At 41.2% G+C, this 21665-nt stretch overlaps 1 protein-coding gene and 1 long non-coding RNA gene across 2 annotated transcripts in view; one reads left to right on the top strand and one right to left on the bottom strand.

Annotated features, from left to right (window-relative positions):
• Positions 1-15326, bottom strand: part of LOC121439471 (X-linked inhibitor of apoptosis) — a 46233-nt gene extending 30907 nt beyond the window's left edge. The window contains exon 1 of the mRNA XM_041639965.1: positions 15203-15326. The gene's annotated coding sequence lies outside the window, so the exon portion shown is untranslated. The remainder of the gene's footprint in view (positions 1-15202) is intronic.
• Positions 15327-17031: 1705 nt separating this feature from the next.
• Positions 17032-20021, top strand: LOC121439529. The gene is made up of 3 exons (XR_005973260.1): positions 17032-17128; positions 19674-19741; positions 19968-20021. It is a non-coding gene; the product is annotated as an uncharacterized LOC121439529 (long non-coding RNA).
• Positions 20022-21665: the final 1644 nt, after the last annotated feature.

Here is a 21665-nt window from a genome sequence, read left to right as displayed (position 1 = left end):
TCTGGGATGTTTTCACCTTAAGAGAATATAACATATGGCTTAGGAAAAATGAAATAGGGATCCTTATATCAGGAACTCTGGCTCACAACAGAAGAATGTTAGCTTTTAGAAGTTAATGGTAGCTGGATGGTGGTGGTGCACACCTTTAATCCCAGCATTTAGGAGGCAGAGGGATCTCTGTGAGTTAGAGGCCAGCCAGGTCCTGCTCCAGGACAGTTAAGAATGTTACACAGAGAAACCCTGTCTCCAAAGACCAAAAAAAAGGTCAATGGTATATGTCAAGCATGATACCTCAGTAAGTCCAAGTTTTTGGGAGACAAGCAACCACACAGGCTTAATACCTGGGTTATATACCAATTTAAGGCCAGCCACCACTATATGAATTTGAGGGTAGACTAACCTACACAAAGCCCTAAGTCAAATAAAACAAAAAAAGGATAACGATGAAAATCACATTATCACAAAAACAGTGGTATGCTACTAGCTAACGGTGTTCCTACAGCTAAAGAACAAATTCAGCTGAGTCTGAAAGAATGGGTTTCACCCTCAAATTCAGTGAGCTTTGCAAGTGGTGTAGGCACAGAATTTGAGACACATGCTCCCAATTTAGAAAAAAAAAACCTCAGCAATCATCAAATTCACTCAGAATTCTATACGAAAAAGTTGAACATCCCAACAGAGATTCAGAATATTTGCAAATAAAGATCAGCAAAATTACTGAATCTCATTTGTAATCAAAAATGAATAATTACATGATACTTTTTTATCCTATTCGGCAAAGATCACTATCACAAGTCAATATACCCATAAACATTGGAAGGAATTGGACAGACAAAACCTGATACATTGTGCTTAGGGAAATAAAACAAATGGCTGACTTACTTAGGCTTTTACTGCTGTGAAGAGACACCACGGCCACGGCAACTCTTAAGAAGGAAAACAATTGGCACTGGCTTACAGTTTCAGAGTTTTAGTCCATTGTCATCATGGCGGGAAGACTAGCAGGAAGCATGGCAGCATGTAGGCAGACATGGTGCTGGAGAAGGAGCTAAGAGTTCTGTATCTTGATCCATAGGCAACAGGAAGTGCACTGCCACACTGGGCATGACTTGAGCATAATGAAACCTCAATACCCACCTCGATAGTGACACATTTCCTTCAACAAGGTCACATCTACTCCAACAAGGCCCTACCTACTAATACTGCCACACCCTATGAGCCCATAGGGGCCATTTGCATCCAAATCAACATAGTCACATATTTGTAATCCTGCTAAATTGAGGCTAGCCTAGACTACAGGAGATCCTATCTCAAAAAAAGTATATAGGCCAGGCAGTGGTAGCACACACCTTTAAAGGGAGACAGGACAGGTGGATCTCTGTGATTTGGAAATTATCCTGGTATATAAAGCAAGTTCCAGGACAGGCTCCAAAGCTACAGAGAAACCCTATCATAAAAAAACCAAAAAGAAAAAAAAAGATGTAAGTTCAGTTTAACAGCACACAGTGCACTTATCATAGAACCTGGGCTCAATTCTCTGTACCAGAAACAGAAGCAATAATTATAAACTTTCTGGGTAATAGTGGCACACGCCTTTAATCCCAGCACTCAGGGAAACAGAGGCAAAAGGATCTCTGTGAGTTCGAGGCCAGCCTGGTCTATAAAGTGAGTTCCAAGTCAGCTCAGGGCTGTTACACTGAGAAACCCTGTCTTGGAAAAAACAGTAATAATTATAAACTCAGGTTGGACAGATGAGGCTGTTCATCAGGTAAAAGCCTGGCAACCTGAGTTCAATCTGCAGTTCCCAGGTGACATTGTGGCACATGTGCCCCCCGTGCAAATCATTAAAAAAAGCAAACCCCAGATTGTAGAGCCAGGGGTATATTAGATCAAATACTTGTGTGGTGTTCCATCCCCAGAACCATAGCAAGCAACAACAAAAAGTCACAAAATTTGGGTTGTGGATGAATACTAACGTACAGCAAACATATTTTCATGATACTGTATTAAGAAGCTGTTTGCAGAGTTTTGGTGTAATTAAGTCGTGCAATGCCTGCTTAGCATGCACGAGGTCCTGGGATCCCCAGAATAGCATAATGATATTGCTATAAGCTGTGTAACCCCAATAATAAGAACATATAAAATGGCAGTGTTATACACTGAAATTCTATTGTTGAGGGCATGGTGACTGACAAATGTATCTCCATATACAGGAGGTTGAGGCAGGAAAACTGCTCAAAGTTTGAGATTAGCCTGGGATACACAGTGATTTCCAAACCAGCTTGGATCACAATGGGAGACCCTATTAAAAAAAACCTGTTATCTCTGGGTAATGCTATTACTGATTTATTTTCTTCTTTGTGCTTTCTTTTTTTTTATCCAGCTAGTATACTGAACTCTAATAAATAGAATAAGCAGGCAGACTCTTAATTTGTCAGGGGATCATTATACAATCCTGCCCACAAGAGTGTCATCTGGCTACTATCCATGTCAAAATGCTTCCTTCATCTGTGAATACATTGACCTAATAAGCTGAGTATTGGGGCCTTGTACTGCCAGGTTTTGACTTTCCATTAAAGACAAGTTTCATAAATTACGGAAGAGAGAACAATACATTCTTTAGTTTGCTACCTAGTCTAAGATTTCCTGCCAGTTTGCTACTTAGATAACTGTCTAGGAGGAAAACAAACAAGAGAGGAGAAACTGTAAATTGATGTTAACAGTGTTGATCAACAGGTTAGACAAGAGATGGAGAAGATAAAGGTGAAGTCTTAGCGATGGACAGGTTATGTTCCTGGTACTTGCCAGGAAACAAATGCTTTTTGATCCACTGGTTACGTGGAAATAACTCAGCTACAAAAAGGGGAAAAAACCCACTTAATCCTGATTGTCACTTTGCTGGAGAGGAGGGTAAATTTCTCAATTTTGGAGATAGATAGGATCTTACTCTGTACAATGGGTTGTGTTGGCCTAGAACTTACTAGATAGCTCATGATGGTCTGCAATGTCTCCTGCTTTAGCTTACCAATGCTGGTATTACCGGTATAAGCCACATTTCTATCTGGCTCATTAGTTTTGAGTTGAAAATAAATGGGTTTTGTTTAAAAGCATTTTTAACTGATCTGTAGTTAACCATTAATATACTGGCATGTAAAAATAATTAGGAGGACCTGATGATGCATGCCTTTAATCTCTCAGCACTAGGGAAGCATAGTCAGGTAAATCTGTGAATCTGAGTCCAGTCAGATCTACATAGTGAATTACAACTCACCTAAGGCTACATAGTGAGACCCTGTCTCAAAAAAGAAATTAAAAAAGGAAAAAGGACAATGGTTTTTAAAAACCTAATAAGAACAAAGGATTATGCCTACCTCTAGCCAAAAATGTCTCTCATTTTACTTTCCTTTTTATTCTATCCCTCATATATCTTACAAAGGGGCAGCTGATTGAGAAACAATTATACTGAAAATTAGAAATATTTCATTTTATAGCCATTCAAAAGCAAACTTGCACACAATGAACTGGGCATGGTATCCATGACTTTAATCCCAGTACTTGGGAGGCAGAGGCAGCAGACATTTGTGAGTTCAGGCCAGTTAGAGGTACAAAGTGAGATAGTCTCAAAAGATTAAAAAATTTCATATATGAGACTATGTGCTGAACAGGAGAGCAGAAATCGCTCCTTTCATAGATACAGATACTAAGGCACACAGAAAAGAAAATTTGACCAAGGCCACATAGCTGATTACTGACAAGTTATTCTGATCTTCTGTACTTGATTACATAACTCTGGGATCAGGGTCAGTATTGACAATCAGGTGATCTCACAATGCCCTGTCGGTGTTCATTTAGTGAACGTTTTGGCAAGTGGGTTATATTACTTAACCTAGAAATTTCACAGAATAAATTATTAATTTAATAATAATTAAATATGCTTGGGATGGAAACCAAGGCCCATGCATGCAAGGAAAACATTTTACCAGGCTGTACTTTGAAACCCCAGCATGAAATATTTATCTTATGTTCATGCTAGGAATCTCAAGCAAGTGCTAAACAACCTTTTTTATTTGTTTACTTTGAGATGAGGCCTCACATAGCTCAGGCTAGCCATACACTTGTTTTATAGTGGGCATGGAAGGTTAGTCATGAACTTAAAAATATGAAATCACGCCGGGCGATGGTGGCGCACGCCTTTAATCCCAGCACTCGGGAGGCAGAGGCAGGCGGATCTCTGTGAGTTCGAGACCAGCCTGGTCTACAGAGCTAGTTCCAGGACGAGCTCCAAAGCCACAGAGAAACCCTGTCTCGAAAAACCAAAAAAAAAAAAATATGAAATCACATTTACTTATTTATTTAGTTTGGGGAGCATGTGCAGAAGAATACTCGCAGTCACTGGCGCTCTCATTTCACTATGGGACTTAATCCAGGTTATCAGACTGGAGGCAAGAAAGTTCACATACTGAGCCATCTCACCAGCACGGATCTTTGATGTGAGAGTGATTTCTTATTAATAAAGAAACTGCCTAGACCCATTTGATAGGCCAACCCTTAGGTAGGCGGTGAAAACAGAACAGAATGCTGGGAGAAAGAAGCTGAATCAGAGAGTCACCATGGTTCTCCCACTCCAGACAGATGCAGGTTAAGATCTTTCCTGGTAAGCGCACCTCGTACATAGATTATTATAAATGGGTTAAGAGGCTAAAACTAATGGGCCAGGCAGTGTTTAAAAGAATACAGTTTCCGTGTAATTATTTCGGGTAAAGCTAGCCGTGCGGGCGGCCGGGTGCCAGGGATGCAGCCCACCACTCTTATTTCAACAGAGTGGCACCCAACGTGCTAATGAACTCCACGTAAAACCTGAGAGGGCTTAAAAAGGAGAGAGAGAATTTAAGACAGCTTTTTGCTGTTTCTGGGTTGCGTGCCACAAAGAAATTATCCTGACTCAGCAGCAGTAAAAAACTGGCTGTTTTAAAATGCCGGCTTTCTGGGCTGTGCCGCCATTATGATCTCTGTCTGGCTCCTGCAGGAGACAGAGCTTTTGAATGGAGCATTTGGAGTAAAATGCTACGGCTTGCTTGATGTCAATGTGGACTGCTCTGTACATGGAACTGTGCGCAGCTCAGAGGCACAAGCAGCTCTGCCATGCTAGTGGTGCAATGTGCAAGGATCAGAGGCATGAGCGGCTCCGCCATGTTGGACTGGGCGGGGCCAGCAGGCAGTACCTGGTTTTTGACCTAGGAATGTCACAGCTTAGATTCTTAAACGCTTAGTGATTTAAAGGAGCAAAACAAAGTGCTCCTGGATAGTAAAAAAAAAAATTACAGATTCACAATAAAACAGATTCAGACACTGTTGGATGAATGTACGTAGGCTTGAGAGAGAGAAGAAAAAGAATATAAAGAATAAAGTTAATGTCTTAAAAAAAAGGTAAAGTCTTTAAAGAGACAGAGTACAGATAGTTAAGAGATTAAAAGAAATAAAAAAAAATAATCCACATAAAAATGGAAAATTCACAGAGAGTCTGGATTATGTACATTGTGTTTTCCTTAAAATTTTTGACTGTGAAGGAGCTAAGTACAGAGAGACATTTCATTAAATGGGCTGCCAAGCTAAACCAGAATGGATATAAGAGTATTACAATTTCAAAATTTGGGTCTAAGGATATGATGCTTTGGAGAGGGTCTTCTTTTGTTTTCACAGAGGACCAGACCCTGTGGATTGATTCTATCCCGATATGGTATGATAGACCATGACCTCCCGAAAAGTTGCTGTGAACACCCTCAAAAAATTACTTCACTCAACTGCCAACTGAGATAAACCTGGCACACAGGTTACACCCTAAATGATCTGATTAACAGCGCCCCCGTTCAGCAGGAGGCAGTTTGGAGAGAAAAAACTGTGCCCATGTTCCCAAACATTGTTTATAAATGTTCTTTTACATTTAAAGGGGGATATGATATAGATATGAATAATTTACATTGTTATGGATTTTAAGGTCAATTTTGTTATATGTATATGCATATTTCTGCTATTGATTAAGATATTGTGATTGTGTAGTTCGTGTAAAATGTAATGTATATAGGTTGTTAATGGATAATAATAGTCAAGCTTGTAGTCATGTTAGTTAAGATTTTCTAGATGTACATAGATATATTTTAGATAGGCATTCTTCATATTTTTCAAAGATTATAGAGCATGGCATTTTAAATGTTTTAATAACTTAGGACTTTTCATGACAATGAGACATGTCTGCTCCTGGCGGCACCAATCTACTTCGAGAAGAAGATGGGCATCGAAGAGGCTCCTTATGGAGTTTGATAGCCATTTGGGCAAGAAACTGTTCTTGCCTGGACTGTTGCATAAACTGGACACAAAGAACCTGCAGAGAGAGGACTGCTGAACTTGCCTAAAGGTGAGATGATCTTTCGGGGTTTCTGATTCATAGAGTCTGCAAGACATTCTGCAGGACACAGCAGATAGTGACTGAACTGCCTTTGAAATTTCCTGCTTCATGGAAATGTCTGCTGGATACTATGGGCCTGTAGGCCGAAGATGGATGCCCCAACGGTACAAAAGAACTTTGGGTGACTATACAGGCAGTGAGATGTCTCTGTCATTTCTAGAGTTTTCTTATTTCTTGTTTACTTAGGTAATATTGTATCTTTCTGGAGTCTTTGATGGAGTTGAAGAATGGATAGATAATCATAGTTTTCCTTAGTTATTATAAAGGATAAAATAGATATAAATAATGTAACTGTAATTCTTGCATAATAACTGTTTTGCTATATGTAATTTTACTATGTTAAAGTTAAAGCCTTTCTTTTTTGTTTAAACAGAAAAAGGGGAAATGATGTGAGAGTGATTTCTTATTAATAAAGAAACTGCCTAGACCCATTTGATAGGCCAACCCTTAGGTAGGCGGAGAAAACAGAACAGAATGCTGGGAGAAAAAAGCTGAATCAGAGAGTCACCATGGTTTTCCCACTCCAGACAGATGCAGATTAAGATCTTTCCTGGTAAGCGCACCTCGTGGTGCTACATAGATTATTAAAAATGGGTTAAGAGGCTAAAACTAATGGGTCAGGCAGTGTTTAAAAGAATACAGTTTCCGTGTAATTATTTTGGGGCATAAGCTAGCCATGTGGGTGGCCCCGCTGCTCTTATTACAACAGATCTTGATTGGAACTCTTGATCCATCTGTCTCTATCTCCCAAGTGCTATGATTACAGAGGTGTAGACCGCTGTAATATAAAATATGCCTAGCTATTTTATTATTATTTTTGAGATAGAGTCACATTATGTAGTTCAGGCTAACTTCAAAAGTTGTGATCTTTCTGCTTTGGTCTCCTGAGTGCTGGAATGACAAACACGCACCACTGTGTCAAGCCCTTGAAACAAATTCCTGACGGGAGTCTATTTTTTTTCCTTTTCCCACAACAAATATTTTGCTCTATCTGTAAACAACTTTGTTGTCTATACTAAAACATTTAGTAGGTGTAGTCTGTCTAGGTTTTATCTTTATTGAATTAATTTTACCTTTTCTTAATGGTAAGGTGTCATGAAAATCAGGCTTAAAACTTACTATGTATCGTGGGCTGGCCTACAATTCGTGATCCTCCTCCTTTCACCTACCAAGTACTTATAGGCATGCATCACTAAACTTGGGTTTTAGCTTAAATACTGGAGAAAGTAATCTACCTCAGTTATGCTAGCCTTGATTTTAAAAGTATTTTTTAAACTGGGTGGTGGTGGCGCACACCTTTAATCCCAGCACTCAGGAGGCAGAGGCAGAGGCAGAGGGATTCTGTGAGTTCGAGGCCAGGTTGTTTCTACAGAGAAAGTTCCAGGACAGCCAGGGCTGCTACACAGAGAAACCCTGTCTCAAAAAAACAAAAAAGAGTATGTATTTAATGTTCTCAAGTACCAAACATTACCTTGCAATTTTTATTTTCCTTAACACCATATTATAACTAAATGCTTAGCTGTAGGTAAATATTTGCTCCAATCTAGAAAACATGCTGAAAAGAAATGAATTTAAGTATATATTTGTGTAATTTCATATCTTGTCCTCTTTCCTTCTTTTACCATATTTCTTTTGATCATAACTATAATTTGTCAGTGAACTTTTAAAATTTAGTTGGGGGTTTTGATATGTGATATCTGATTTAACTTTACAAAACACACTTATAACTCTCAGGTATAAAATGGGCAAACTGTGGTTCTGACTGGTGGTTGTCAGACATAACGTAGCAAATGAAAGAGAAAAAACCCGTTTGTTATTAATATGGTTCTAGAGAAAGTACCATAAATATTACTGGTAGCATCTACAGAGGTATAAGAAAATGTGAGGCTTCCCAACCTTTCTATGCTTGAAAATGTTCTGAAGCATGAAAGTCAGATCAGATCACACAGGCATGTACAGTGAGGGGCCTATTTTGTTCACTTTGAGAAAGGGTTTTACTATGTTGCCAAGGCTGTCCATGAACTAAAAGTCTTCCTTTCTCTACTCACAACTACTAACATAGTGTCCCATCCTGGACAGACTCCAAGTCTATGTTCTAAGGTCAAAAAATGGTTACAGATATATAAAAATATAAATTAAACACGTAAGTATAGATGCCATGGAATGCATAGTAGCAGCACCTTTTCTCCATTTAACCAAATACCCTTTAAAAAAGGTAGTCTTTGCCAGCCATGGTGGCACATTATCTGTAATCTCAGTACTTATGAAGCAGATGGGAGGACCAACCACAAATTCACGACTAGCCAACTCTACACAGTCACAGCACACCTTTAATCTCAGCACTTGGGGAGGAAATGGATCTCTGTAAATTCAAGGCCAGCCTGGTCTACTACAGTGTGAGTTCTAGGACAGACTCCAAAACTACAGAGAAACCCTGTCTTGAAAATCAAAAAAAAAAAAAAAAGGTTGATCTTAGCCTGACATGGATATATCAGACCTATAATCCCAGCATTCAAGACCATGGAGCTAAAGCAGGAAGATTAAGAATCCAAATCCCAGCTGGGTGACTGTGGTGCTTGCCATTAGGTTGATCTTGTAAGTTCAAGGCTAGCCTAGTCAACAGGAGTTCCTGGACAGCGAGAGCTATACAGAGAAACCCTGTGTCGATAAACAAAAACAGAACAAAACAACAACAAAAAAAACGAATTCAAGTCCTACCTGGGCTACATAGCATGCCTTACCTCAAAATGTAAAACGTCTAAACTCACTCAGTCTGACCATTCAATCAGTGTTACTTATTCCCGGTCTACGATTAGTAATTAATTGCTTTTCACCATGTCTCAAATTCTTGAAAATAACTATAAAACCAGATCATGAAACAGGTAGAGCAAATTACATGTATAATCCCAATTCCTCATGAGGCTGAGGTAGGAGGATCCCAAATTCAAGGCCTCCCGGGGGTACACAGGGAATACCAGACTGGCATGGGCTACACAACAAAACATGCTCAAATATATATGAAGGTGTGCTAACAGGTTACAAGAAGGCTCATTTCCAGGAAATGGAGTTACAGGTAGCTGTGAGCTACATGATGTGTATGCTGGGGACCAAATGGTCCTGAAGAAGTGCCACAAGTGCTCTTAACTGATGAACACTGGGTTAATAATTATTTTTACTAAGAACTTCATCTAATATTATAGTCAATGTCATTTTTGTCTCTGGGTTTTTGAGACAAGGTGTCATGCAGATTTGGCTGGCCCAGAACTCATTTTGTAGACCAGACTGACCTCAAACTCAAGAGATCCGCCTCATTCTGGCTCCCACGTGCTAGTATTAAAGGTGTGCACCACCATATGGGGTATTATGGGTATAGTTAGAATTTATGCATTGATTTTTGATGTTATCTCTACAACTGTTTGCCCAGAAAAGGAGTCTGTGAGCTCCTGGTGTAGGAGGTCCTTCTGTCTATGTTGTTTTCATTGGTTAATAAAGAAACTGCCTTGGTCTGTTGATAGGGCAGAACTTAGGTAGGCGGGGAAGACAGAACTGAATGCTGGGAGAAAGAAAGTAGAGTCAGAGAGAAGCCATGGAGCTGCCAGAGACAGACGCTGGGAATTTTACCCAGTAAGCCACTGCCACGTGGCAATATACAGATTAATAGAAATGGGTTAAATGGATATAAGAGTTAGCCAATAAGAAGTTAGAGCTAATGGGACAAGCAGTGATTTGATTAATACAATTTCTGTGTGGTTATTCCAGTTCTGGGTGGCCGGGACAAAAAGTGGGCCCTTCTCCTACAAGCTCCCATAAATTTTCCTACTCTCAAATCTAGAAGTCTGCTTCTTTCTTTTTAAAATCCCATTCTGAACTTACCATACAAAACAAAAACAGACCAGCAACTGCCATTTATACTTCCAAAAAATTCAAATTGAAATACTTAGCATAAGAAGTTTGAAATTAAATGCCAAGAGGCTCTGAGTAATCCCAGCACTCAGGAGGCAGAGGCAGGAGGATTTCTGTGCATTTACACCTAGCCAGAACTAAACAGACAGATTGAATCTCAAAATACCACCACCACTAATATAACAAAATAAATATTTTATTATAACACATATAATAAAATTGTTTTATAAAATATACAATAATAATAAATACATAAAATTAAATGAAAGAAAGCTAGGTGTGGAAGCATCCATCTATAATCCTAGCACTCAGGAAACTGAAGTCTCAATAAGGCAAGGGGAGGGTTTTAGGTCACCCTGAAGATACACATTAGGGTCTAACCTATCTCAAAAAATAAAGTATGAACCACAAGTTACTAAGGTTCTACTTTCACCTTGCTCTTACTTTCTTGTCTCTTTAAAATATAACTGATATTATTATAAGACTTTTAAAAATGGCATGGTCTCACGGTTGCCAGTCTGTTTTTAAAATCCCAAGCTCAAGAGATCGTTCAGCAAAAATCAATTGAAAATAAAAACATCCACCCCAAAAACATCTTTCTGCTTAAGACCCAGAGTAGCTGGCACTATATAAATGTGCCAGTCTAAGTTACACAGCAAAACCTTGCCACAAAATGCAAAATAAAAAAATAAGATTCAGGTGGTGGTGTGTCCCTTTAATCCCAGGACTCAGAAGGTAGAGGCAGATGGATTTCTGTGGGTTCCAGGCCAGCCTGATCTACAGAGCAAGTTCCAGGGCAGCCAGGGCTACACAGAGAAATCCCATGTCAAGGTAACCAAACAACAACAAGAACAACAAAGTGACATAATTAAAAATATAACAGAATCTGAATCTTTGAAATCAAGAAGCTCAAATCTGTACAGTTTAAATAGGTTATAAGATAAAAATTCTATTTTCAGCCTTTACTCCCAGCACTCGGGAAGCAGAAGCAGCTGGATCGCTGAGTTTAAATTTGGCCTGGCAGACAGAAAGAATTCCTGGACAGTAAGCTCTACACATTGAGAAACACTGTCTCAAATAAAATAAAAAATAAGGGAGACCTGAGTGACATGGAGCTGCCTGGAGCTTAGCACTTACCCCTTTCCTCGTGAATCAGACCCCCCCCCAAATATTACATTTTGAAAGACTTTGTTGGGGGCGGTGTTTGAGACAGGGTTTCACTGTAGTTTTAGAGCCTGTCCTGGAACTAAAGACTTTATAAAATTTATTTAATTTTATTTTATGTACGCTGGTGTGAAGGTGTTAGCTCCCCTGGAACTGGAGCTACAGATAGTTGTGAGCTGCCAGGTGGGTCCTGGGAATTGAACCCAGGTCCTCTGGAAGAACAGTCAGTTTTTAACCCCCGAGTCATCTATCCAGGCCCTTGTGAGACTTTTTTGACACAGGAAACACAACAAAATTCTGATTGTGAAAGTACTGAATAACAGGGCCCTAGTTTTCTATCCTACCTCAAACTTCATAAACTTTCTAGAACATGCCCTTTGAAATACACAAAACACACTTTTTGTACTGAATTAAATAGAATAAACCTATCTTTGTGAAAAAGAAAATAAACATGGTAACACTTAAGAGTCACAATCCCAAAGATAACTGGATATAAAGCCAAGACTCCTCCCAAAACAAACAAACAAACAAGTACCAATGGATCCAATTCAGGGTATTTTCCACTGTATATTATTTAAGTTCAGTATTAATTTCTCATTTTCTAATACTGTCTGTCTGTCTCCTTGAATCGACATGTACAATGACCTTAAACAATGTTAACAGGTTATATAATACTATTAACAGATTACCCCAGAGATAAAATTTAAGAATCACCAGCTTATCATAATCTTATTGCCTCAAAATAACAAGGGCACTTTACCTTATTCATCTTTTAATGCCTTTTTTGAGGTGGGTAGTCTCAATATGCAGCGCAGGCTGTCCTAGTACATGTTACCTTCTTGCCTAACTTTCCCAAGTACAAAAATTACAAATGTATATGACTGTATATGATATCTATTCATCTCTAGATTCTCAAACAAAGTGTAGTTTCTTGGCACCTATTAGGTACTCAATAAATGTTTATCTTCTAAAACATAGCCTTTTCCCTCTTGCTAGCACTTGCTACTAGACTTAACTGTTGAATCAAGCAAAAACAGTGAAATCTCACTATGTTACATTTGGAGTTATCAATCATTAGATACAGAGGATAGGCTAAATTAATGCACAACATGAAAGGGGAAAATTGATGTTAAAATTCTAAGTGCTATACTAAATTAACTGGCATATTAATTATATTGCTTGCCCACTGAAATGTCTGACTAACCTTTAGCCAGCATTATTTTGTTGCCTTATCTGGCCTCACTGAATGAAAACAATAAACTACAAGTGTTCTAGACTAGAATGTAGAGCCCAATCCAAAGTCTGCTAATATAAGCAATATAACACTGAGCAATTCATTTTTTCATCTTTGGATCCTTATCAGCCTGAAAAAGAGAATTTCATACTGGGGATGTGTGCAGTCTTACCTGTTCTTTTTAAGTTCTAGGGACTGACTACAGGGCCTAGTGAATATTATGCAAACATTCTGTACTGAATTAGAATCCCAAACTCTTTGAAGCATTTATCCCCAATCCAAAATATTTACCATTTTAAAAACTGCATAACGTGAATGAGGTTGGTAAATATGGAAAAAAGCAAACACTTAAGTACCAAATAATACAATGCTATATAAAAATATTATTGATTATGATTCTGTTTGTACAGTCTGATACATCCAGAGCTGGCTTTGAGCACATGATCCTTTTTCTATCAAATGCAGACATTACAATTGTGAGCATTTACTCTCTTTATTTTATAATTTTATGTGTATGGGTGGTTTGCATGCAGTGCCCATGAAGGCCAAAAGGGGGCACTGAATCCCCTGGGATTGGAGTTAGAGTTGGCTGTGAGAAACCGTGTGTGTGCTGGGAATAGAACCCAGGTCCTCTGGAAGAGCAAGCTGTCAGGAAGCTTAAACACTGAGCCATCTCTTCAATCTATCTTTGTTTTTGAAGCAGGGACTCATAATGTAGCCTAGGTTGAACAAGAATTTGCAGTTACCCTGCACTGTTTACAGTGATTAAGCTGCCAAGTCTTGCTTCCCCCCACCCTTTCTTCTATTGGTGTATATTCATTGTACAAAACAATGTTATATTTCCACATATTATATAATGTACTCTGGTCAACTTTTAACCTTTTCTTTGAGATGTTCAAAATCAAACCCAGAGCCTTGTACATGGTAAGCAAGCACTCATTGTACCAAACTGAGCTAAATCTCCCAATACAATCTTTACATGCTCAAAATTTTTAAAAAAATAATTGTAATTCAGAAAGACCATGTGATTCAGATTTATCTACATGTCAAGTTTGATATCTGAATTCTACAGTTTGCTACACAATTTGATAATCAGGAAGCCTACCATAACCTTTTTACCATTTCACACGAACAGGGGAACAATAAGTGGTAGTCAAAAGAGAAACATGAATACCCAAATAATCAAACCTGCTCTGTTAAGACAACATAAGCCACACATTATTATATAGTATAAATCACTGACATGACTAGATATGGCAATAAATACCTATTCCAAATACTTATGCTGATACCCAGCTTTGTATACTTTAAAACTTTTTAGTAATAAAATCAAAACTCATTTATAGCAAAACATTCAAACATACATTTAAGGCACAGGAGAAAAGCAAAGAGAAAAGCTTTCCATCTCTCTTCTTCGAAGTATCCAGTGTTAATCACTTTTCCGATGTGTCTTTCAAGGATCCAGGGAACCCAGTCCAAGAAGACACAAACTTAGGTTTTTGTGTCTGTCAGAATTCTGTTTGGCCTAAGATGTTTTCCGTTCTTAAGTAATGGGGGAAAGCAATCCCAGGCACAATCTTTACACATATGTTCAGTACATACATGTTCAGTTCACTGGGAAAGGTGCGGGCGCCAAAATGAATTAGTATTATGCAGTACAGAAATGTTACAAAGAACAGTGTTAGATTTTGTACTTAGAGGATATATGAAGCTACAGGAGCGAGGTGGTCAGGAGCCACGGAAACTGAGTTCTAATCTTGTAACCTTAGGCAAGTCATGAAACCTTGAGCCTCAGTTTCTGTTTTGTAAAGCAAAGGATTGAGCCAACTCTAAAAGAATCATAGCTGATTCTAAGATGGCCGGCTCTTAATAGTGTTCTCTTGAACTGGCCACCAAAAAAAAAAAAAAAGTATTAAGGAGAAAAGAACGAAGAATACTACAGCAATCCCCAGTCTTACAAGATTAAATCTCAATGACTCCTTCATTATCAAGGCACAGATGTGATGACTGGCTCATTATCAAGGTACGGATGTGATGACGGAAGTAGTGACATAATTGTGCTTGAAGGCAAAGTAGTAGATTAATAAAATCTGGGAAGTTTGTTCTTCCCAAAGTTTCCGTGAAAACGTCTTCCTTTCTGGAGCGCCACTGCAGTCACCATTGCCCTCCCTTAGAAGAACAACACCTCCCCAACTCAAGCAAACTGTGGAGTTACAATAATGAAACTGAAAGTCAATTTGACATTTTTCTTTCAAAACCATGCAGGGCAAGTGACCAGGGGTGGCAAGAATGATCAGCTATTTCCTCCTCTGGAAGCTCTTTGGCCCTCATTCTTCTGGTTTCGCACAGCCTTGCCAGGAACACACTCTCCTGCCCCATACGTGAGACTGGGGGGATAGGGAGGTTGATCACCTTTTTTTTTAATTAACTAGATTTACCTTAGGTGTCACGAAGTTTAAGGAGGCTGACCCGAAAGCTTGAAGCCGGCCACCCTACCCACGGCTTCCAGGATCAATCCCGGGAACTTTGGACAAGGAGCCCAGTCCAGCATTCCCAGCGGGCAGGCGCGGCCTTCCCGCCCAACTAGGCAGAACTAGCCCAAGCGGAAGGGAGGGGGAAGAGGATGAGGGCGGGGAGGAGGAGGAGGGAGGAGAGAGGAAAAGGAGGGGAGGGCGGGAAACCCACAAGAACTGTACCCACCACACAGAGTGAGCTTGTCCCAAGCACCATGAGCGACCGTTCCCGAGGGGAGGGTCCCATAGGAGGGGCAGCCCGAGCCGGATCAGGAAAACCCAACTCCGCTGGGCGGCCGGCCGCGGCCTAGGAGAAGGAAACGGAAATCGCTATGACCCCCTCCCTCGGCCTCCACAGGCCGGACGGTCCTCTCAGAGAAAACTCTGGGACCGGAACCAAGTGCGTCCACGTCAAAAAAGCCACAGGGTGCAGTCTGCCAGCTTTCCAGGCCAGCCCAGCCATTGGCCTAAGGCCATGTCCTTCCCACCTCCCCCCCCCGGGGTGCTTGGCTCCCGCCTGACAAAGCCCCTCCTTCTTTTCCGCTCTGCCATCTTCCAACCTACCGCTCGGGCCCAAGTGGCCCTCGATTAGCGTATCACCCGCTCAGGCGACCGCCAACGTCCCGCCACTTTCTGGAGCCGGAAGGGGGCATGGAGAAAAAAAGCCAGTCCTTCTCATTATGCAGCCCGACCCCCCCCCTCCTGCTCCAAGCCAGACCCTGACCCAGCTGGTGCACATGCGCACAGGTCACCTCGCAGTCCCCGCCCCCAACTCATGCGTTTCCTCTTTTAGCATCCAGGACTTTTTGTTTTCCCCCCATGGTCTTTACCTGGACTTTAGGGTGAGGAGTAGGGGAATACAGGTAAGAGGATTAAAATCCGAGGGGGAAGGATCAGAACATTCTGGTTCCTTACTGGATACCAGGGACTTTTATAACGTATTCTTTGTTGTTATTTTGTAAAGCCTAAATGGCAGGACACCCCTATTAAACTCCCTGTCCGGGGGAAACTGAGACCTAGAGAAAGTGAGAGATGTTTGATTTGCGAAGAGAAAAAAAAAGGAAAAGAACGAAGATGGAAAAGAAACACGAAGAAGTCTTTGTACACAAAATGATGATCATGCCCCTAGGTTATTCAGATATGTATGCTTGTAGGGTTGTCAGAGAAACGTGAATTTAGGTTTCAGGAATGTGGGCACTTGGTGGCTAGTGTAGTAAGATGGATTCTGAATCTCATTTCCAAGATCATGAGTACCATCTGCCTGGTTAAATAATGCTGCCTTTGATGAAAAGGAACTTGGAAAAGAAGAAGAGTATTTTTGGCCCTTAAACTTTTACTAACGTAAAACCTCTTCTGATGCCATCTTTTTTTCTTTTAAATGACTACACTGATTTAGTGTGTGAGGCTAGAGGCAACTTGGGGAGTTCTTTCTCTCCCAGCACGTGGGTTCCAGAGATGAATCCAGGCCCTGGTGTTACTCTTAGAGCGCTGAGGATTCCTTCTGATCTACTGTGATAATAGCAATTGCCTGCAAAGACTGGGGATGGAACTCATTGGTGGAGCACTTGTCTAGTGTGTGTGAGGTCTGGGATTCCAACCTTATCACTGCCAAAACAAAACTGTAAACAAATATTTACCTTATTTTTCAGAGCACTCTTACTTAAATATGAATTAGTAACCTCCCCCCTTTTTTTTCTTTAGATGAAAATCTTATCAAGCCACCTTCAATTTCCTTGAGAAAAATCAGGAGTTCAAGGTAGCAAGTTTGAGTCCAGCCTAAGATGAATGGGACCCTGTCTCAAAACAAAACAAACAAAAATTCACCTCAAGCGACCCTTCTTTGTCTTTATAGTAAGTTGGTCTGTCATCGCCACATTTTAAAAAGGCTGAAGTACTTGTGCTAGTCTGTGTTATTCAACCCTGGATCTTCTGCTCACACATCTGCCCAACCATCACCCAGTCGGATTTCTCTGGTCTTAGGCTTGTCCCACTTCCCCCAGTCTAGCTTTCAGGAGGCTGAGTTAAATCCTTCCATTCTGACGTCAGGATAAGAGTAAATCCCCTTAGCTGTGAGTTCACGCTCCACTATGACAATGTATAGTGGCTTCTAAGAAAACTACTTATCTTGCCCTGGCTCTCTTGCCAGTTTCCCTGCCTTCTGGTAATTTATTGAAATTAGCTCAACAGAAACAGCGCCTTCTCTAACCCCCTTACCTGAAGATTATGTTTTCTCATTTTCTGTTCTCGTTTATTCTTTGAACTTAAAGTGTTTTTTAGAGTCTTTATTTTTGTTTGGGGCTTTTGTTATTTTGTTTTTTGAGACAAGGCCTCACTAAATAGCCCAGGCTGTCTCAGAAGTCATTGTGTAGGCCAGGCCAGCCTGAAACCAGTGATCCTTTTAAGTGCTGGCTTGGGTTTTTTGCATCAAGGTCTCATGTACCTCGTGTTTGCTGTAAACTTGCTACTTGGCTGAGGACAACCTTGAATTGCTGATCTTCTTGCCTGGGGGTATTGCAGTAATGTGATTGACACACCACGCCTGGCTTTATTTTGTGAGGCAAGGCTGTGCTACCTAGCCTTCTCTGGCTACATATTCCAAGCTGGTCTCAAACTCATTCATGGCAGTCCTATGCCTCCACCTTTTGAGTGCTGAGATTATACATTCGAGATTATGTCCCGATCAGATAGCATTGTTTTTATTGTAAAGCATACACAAATTTACTATTTTAACCATTGTAAGTGAAAGAAAATGAGCACATGACCGCTCCAAGGTATGGCTGAAGAGGAGGATTCAGTCAGAGGCATCTGGGAGGGCCAAGGCTGAACTAGGCCACGAGAGAGAGCAAGGAGCAAGAGAGGAAGAGAAGAGAAAGAGAAAAGGAGAGGGGGCAAGAGAATCAAGAGAGAAGCCAAGGACCAAGAGTACTCTTGGAGAAAATGGCAGGTTTGTATAAGAATGAGAAGCTGGGGAAAGGGAAGCAAAGGTTAGTCCCTGGACAGGAAAGGTTCAGGGTGAAAGACCCCTACCAACAGTGAAAGACCCCTACCTAGCAGCATTAAGTTAGCAGCAGCAATAACGATATTTTGCAAGGCTTGAATTTTTGAGCAACATAACTGAAAGCTAGGACAGGGGAGTTCAATTTAGAGACAAGGGCGTTGGTCAACTTAGGGGCAAGGGCGTTGGGCCAGACAGGATATCTATGGTCGACCATCTGGACTGCCAGCAGGGGACTTGGGGTCCAGAAGAAGAGTTTGTACCCTAGATGGGCCGAGTCAGCATGCATATCTGATTTCTTGGAAACTACAGAACTGTACTCAGTTTGAACCCGAGCCTTATTTAAATTGCCCAATCAGAACCCTGTAACTATGCTTCTCGCTTCTGTCACCGCGCTTCTGCTTCCCTACCCTATAAAAAACCCACTGCTCCAACCTGGGAGCGTGCAAGTCCTCCGAAAGACTTGCTGCCCGCAGGTACCTGTGTTTACTCAATAAACCTCTTGCTAATTGTATCCTGTGGCCTGGTCTCGGAGTGTCCTGGTTCTGGGGTCGTCATCAGAGAGGAAAGGTCCTCTCTGAGGGTCTTTCAAGGGTAGGGAGTGGGGGGAGAAGTGCTGGGTGGAGCCATGGGTTCTGTGAGTAGTCCATCTCCTGGGTGTCTTTGGGATCTGGCAGGAAGTGCATAGTTCAGTGGCATCGCGTCCATTCCTGTTATTGCGCAACCATCACACTGTCCATTTCTAGAACTTTTCCATCTCACTTCATGGTGAAAGTCAGTGCTTTGTTACAGCGCGCAGTGCAGTATGTCACACAGTACGGCTGCTTATATAAATGTCTCTTCTCTCCGATGGGGTAAGCTCATTTATGGGAAGATCTATGTCAAACTCATTTTTGGAAAATCCTTAAAAGTCATCTTTTACGAATTTTCAGTTTATTCACGGGAGCAGATGCCATGTCACGTGTGTGGAGGTCAAAGGACAGCTTGCTAGAGTTGCCTCTCCCTCCACCATTTCGGTTCTAGGAATCAAAGTCAGGCCGCCAGGCTTGTTAGTGAGTCTCTTTACCCTTTGCTCCCTCTCGCTAGCTCTTCCTTTGTTGTTTTTCAAGACAGTCTTGTATATCCCAGGCTTATTACATAGCTGGAACTTTTTTCTTTTTTCTTATTAAGGTGTGTGTGAGAGAGATGTGTTTAAGTACAGGCTTGTCCGTTCCACAGGCACATGACAGGCACGTATATGTGGGGGTCAGAGGGCATATTTCAGTAGTTTTCTACCTCTACCATTGCTTCCAGGAATCAAATTCAGGCTACCATGCTTGCAAGAGAGATGCTTTTACCTGCTGAGCTCTCTTGTAGGCCCAACCTTGAATTTATCTTCCTTTCTCTACCTCCCTGTTGCAGGGATTATAGGTGTGTACTGCCACGCCCTGCTTATGCTTTGCTGGTGAACTGGGGACTCTGCATACTAGGTAAGCCTTCTCCCCACAGCTGTGGCCCCCAACCCCTGGACACATCTAGACCCTCTCATCTCACATCCAACCCACCAGGAAAGCTTGCCATTGCTCTCTTCAAATAGGTTCAGAATACCAGTTTCCATCAACGTCACCCCCCTCCTTCATCAAGTCCATCCCTCTCCTGGCTTGCAGTACCTTCCTCATTGGTCTTCTCAGTTCCTTCTCCCCTTTGTTTCCACAGCAGCCAGTTACACGTGGAAACCACAATATAGATCACTTTTCTGCTCAGATCCCTTCGCTGGCTCTCCAGTTCACTCAACCAAAGGCCACCTCCAAAGGTAATGTGTCTGCTACTACATGACATCCCACAGTCTTCATCTCTTACTAGTCGTGTGCTTACATGTGTTTCTTTTGCATAGAATTAGTGCTGGCTCATGTGACTGATAGAATACAGAAGTGGCGATGCATGACATTTAAGGTGAGGTCATTAAAGGCCTTGTGGTTTCTCCCTTGCTCTCTTGGGTTGGTTGCTGTGCATTAAGCCAGGCATGTTTGAGTCCTCAAACCAGAAGGTGAAACTAACTGCAGTGGTTCGGTACTCTAATCCCAATACTCAGGAAGCCAAGGCAAGCAGGTTAGGAATCTCAAGCCAGCCTAGTCTACATAGTAAGACCTTAATTCAAGAAAGAAAACAGACTATTGGCACAAGCCTGTAGTCTAGTCCTTGGAGGCAGAGGTGGAGGCAGGAAGACCAGGATTTCCAGATCACCCTTAGCTACCTAGGAAGCCAATCAGGGCTACATATCTCAAACCCCACCCAAAAGAGAGGAGAGAAGGAAAAGAATGAAAGGTGAGAAACTAGAACTAATAAGGAGAAAATGAGTTCTACCCTTTCCCATCTTTTTTCCCTGTGGACCAGCCAGTTGACACACTTTGAAGAGGCTACTTCAAGCCTAAGATTACTGTGGCTACAATCTCTTGAGGACTGATTGGCATGTAGCTCAATTGGTCATACAGCACTTGCCCAGCATGCATGAAGCCCTGAGTTTGATCTCCAGTACCATGTAAACTTACTATGGTGGTACATACCTATAATTTCAGCACCTGGGAGGTTATCCTCAGTGACATAGTGAATTTAAAGCCAGCTTGGGATACATGAGACCCTTTCTTAAAAAAAATAAATCAAGTTAGGTGGTAATGGCACACACCTTTAGTCCCAGCACTCAGGAGGCAGAGGCAGGTGGATCTCTGTAAGTTCGAGGCTAGCCTGGTCTCCAGAGTGAGTTTCAGGACAGCCAGAGCTACACAGAGAAACCTTCTCGAAAAACCAAACAAACAAACAATAAATAAATAAATAATAAACAAATCCCTTAGTCTTAGTTAAGGTTTCTGTTGCTGTGAAGAGACACCATGACCATGGCAACTCTTATAAGGAAAACATTTCATTGAGGGGGCTCGCTTACAATTTCAGAGCTTCAATCCATTATTATCATGGCAGGGAGCATGGCAGCGGGCCAACAGATGTGCTAGAGAGTCCCACATCTTGCAGGCAACAGGAAGTGCTCTTAGACCCTGGGTTCTAGGTATCCCAAGCATAGAAAACTTCAAAACCGGCTCCCACAGTGACATACTTCCTCCAGCAAAGCCACACCCACTCCAAAAAAGCCACCCTTCCTAATAGTGTCACTGCCTATGAGATTGTGGGAGCCAATTACTTTCAAACTACTGCATCCCCCAAACAAAACCATATAACCTATTGAGAACCAAAGCTAGAGCTAGCCAGATAAACCTTTCTCCTGAACTTGGGTGCATTGTTTGTTTTTCTTTTTCCTTTTGTATGTGAGTCAGACAACTTCAGATAATGTTTCTCAAGAGCTATGCTGATTAGATTTTTGTTCATTTGTCACAAGCTAAAGTTTGTGATAACCTCATTTGAAAA

This window comes from Microtus oregoni, unplaced genomic scaffold, assembly GCF_018167655.1.
Source record: "Microtus oregoni isolate MIOR12 unplaced genomic scaffold, Mior012 000061F_ref0000440, whole genome shotgun sequence".
NCBI lineage: Eukaryota > Metazoa > Chordata > Mammalia > Rodentia > Cricetidae > Microtus > Microtus oregoni.
The sequence above is the reverse complement of the archived record's forward strand: the minus strand, read 5'-3'. Positions and strand labels throughout refer to the sequence as shown.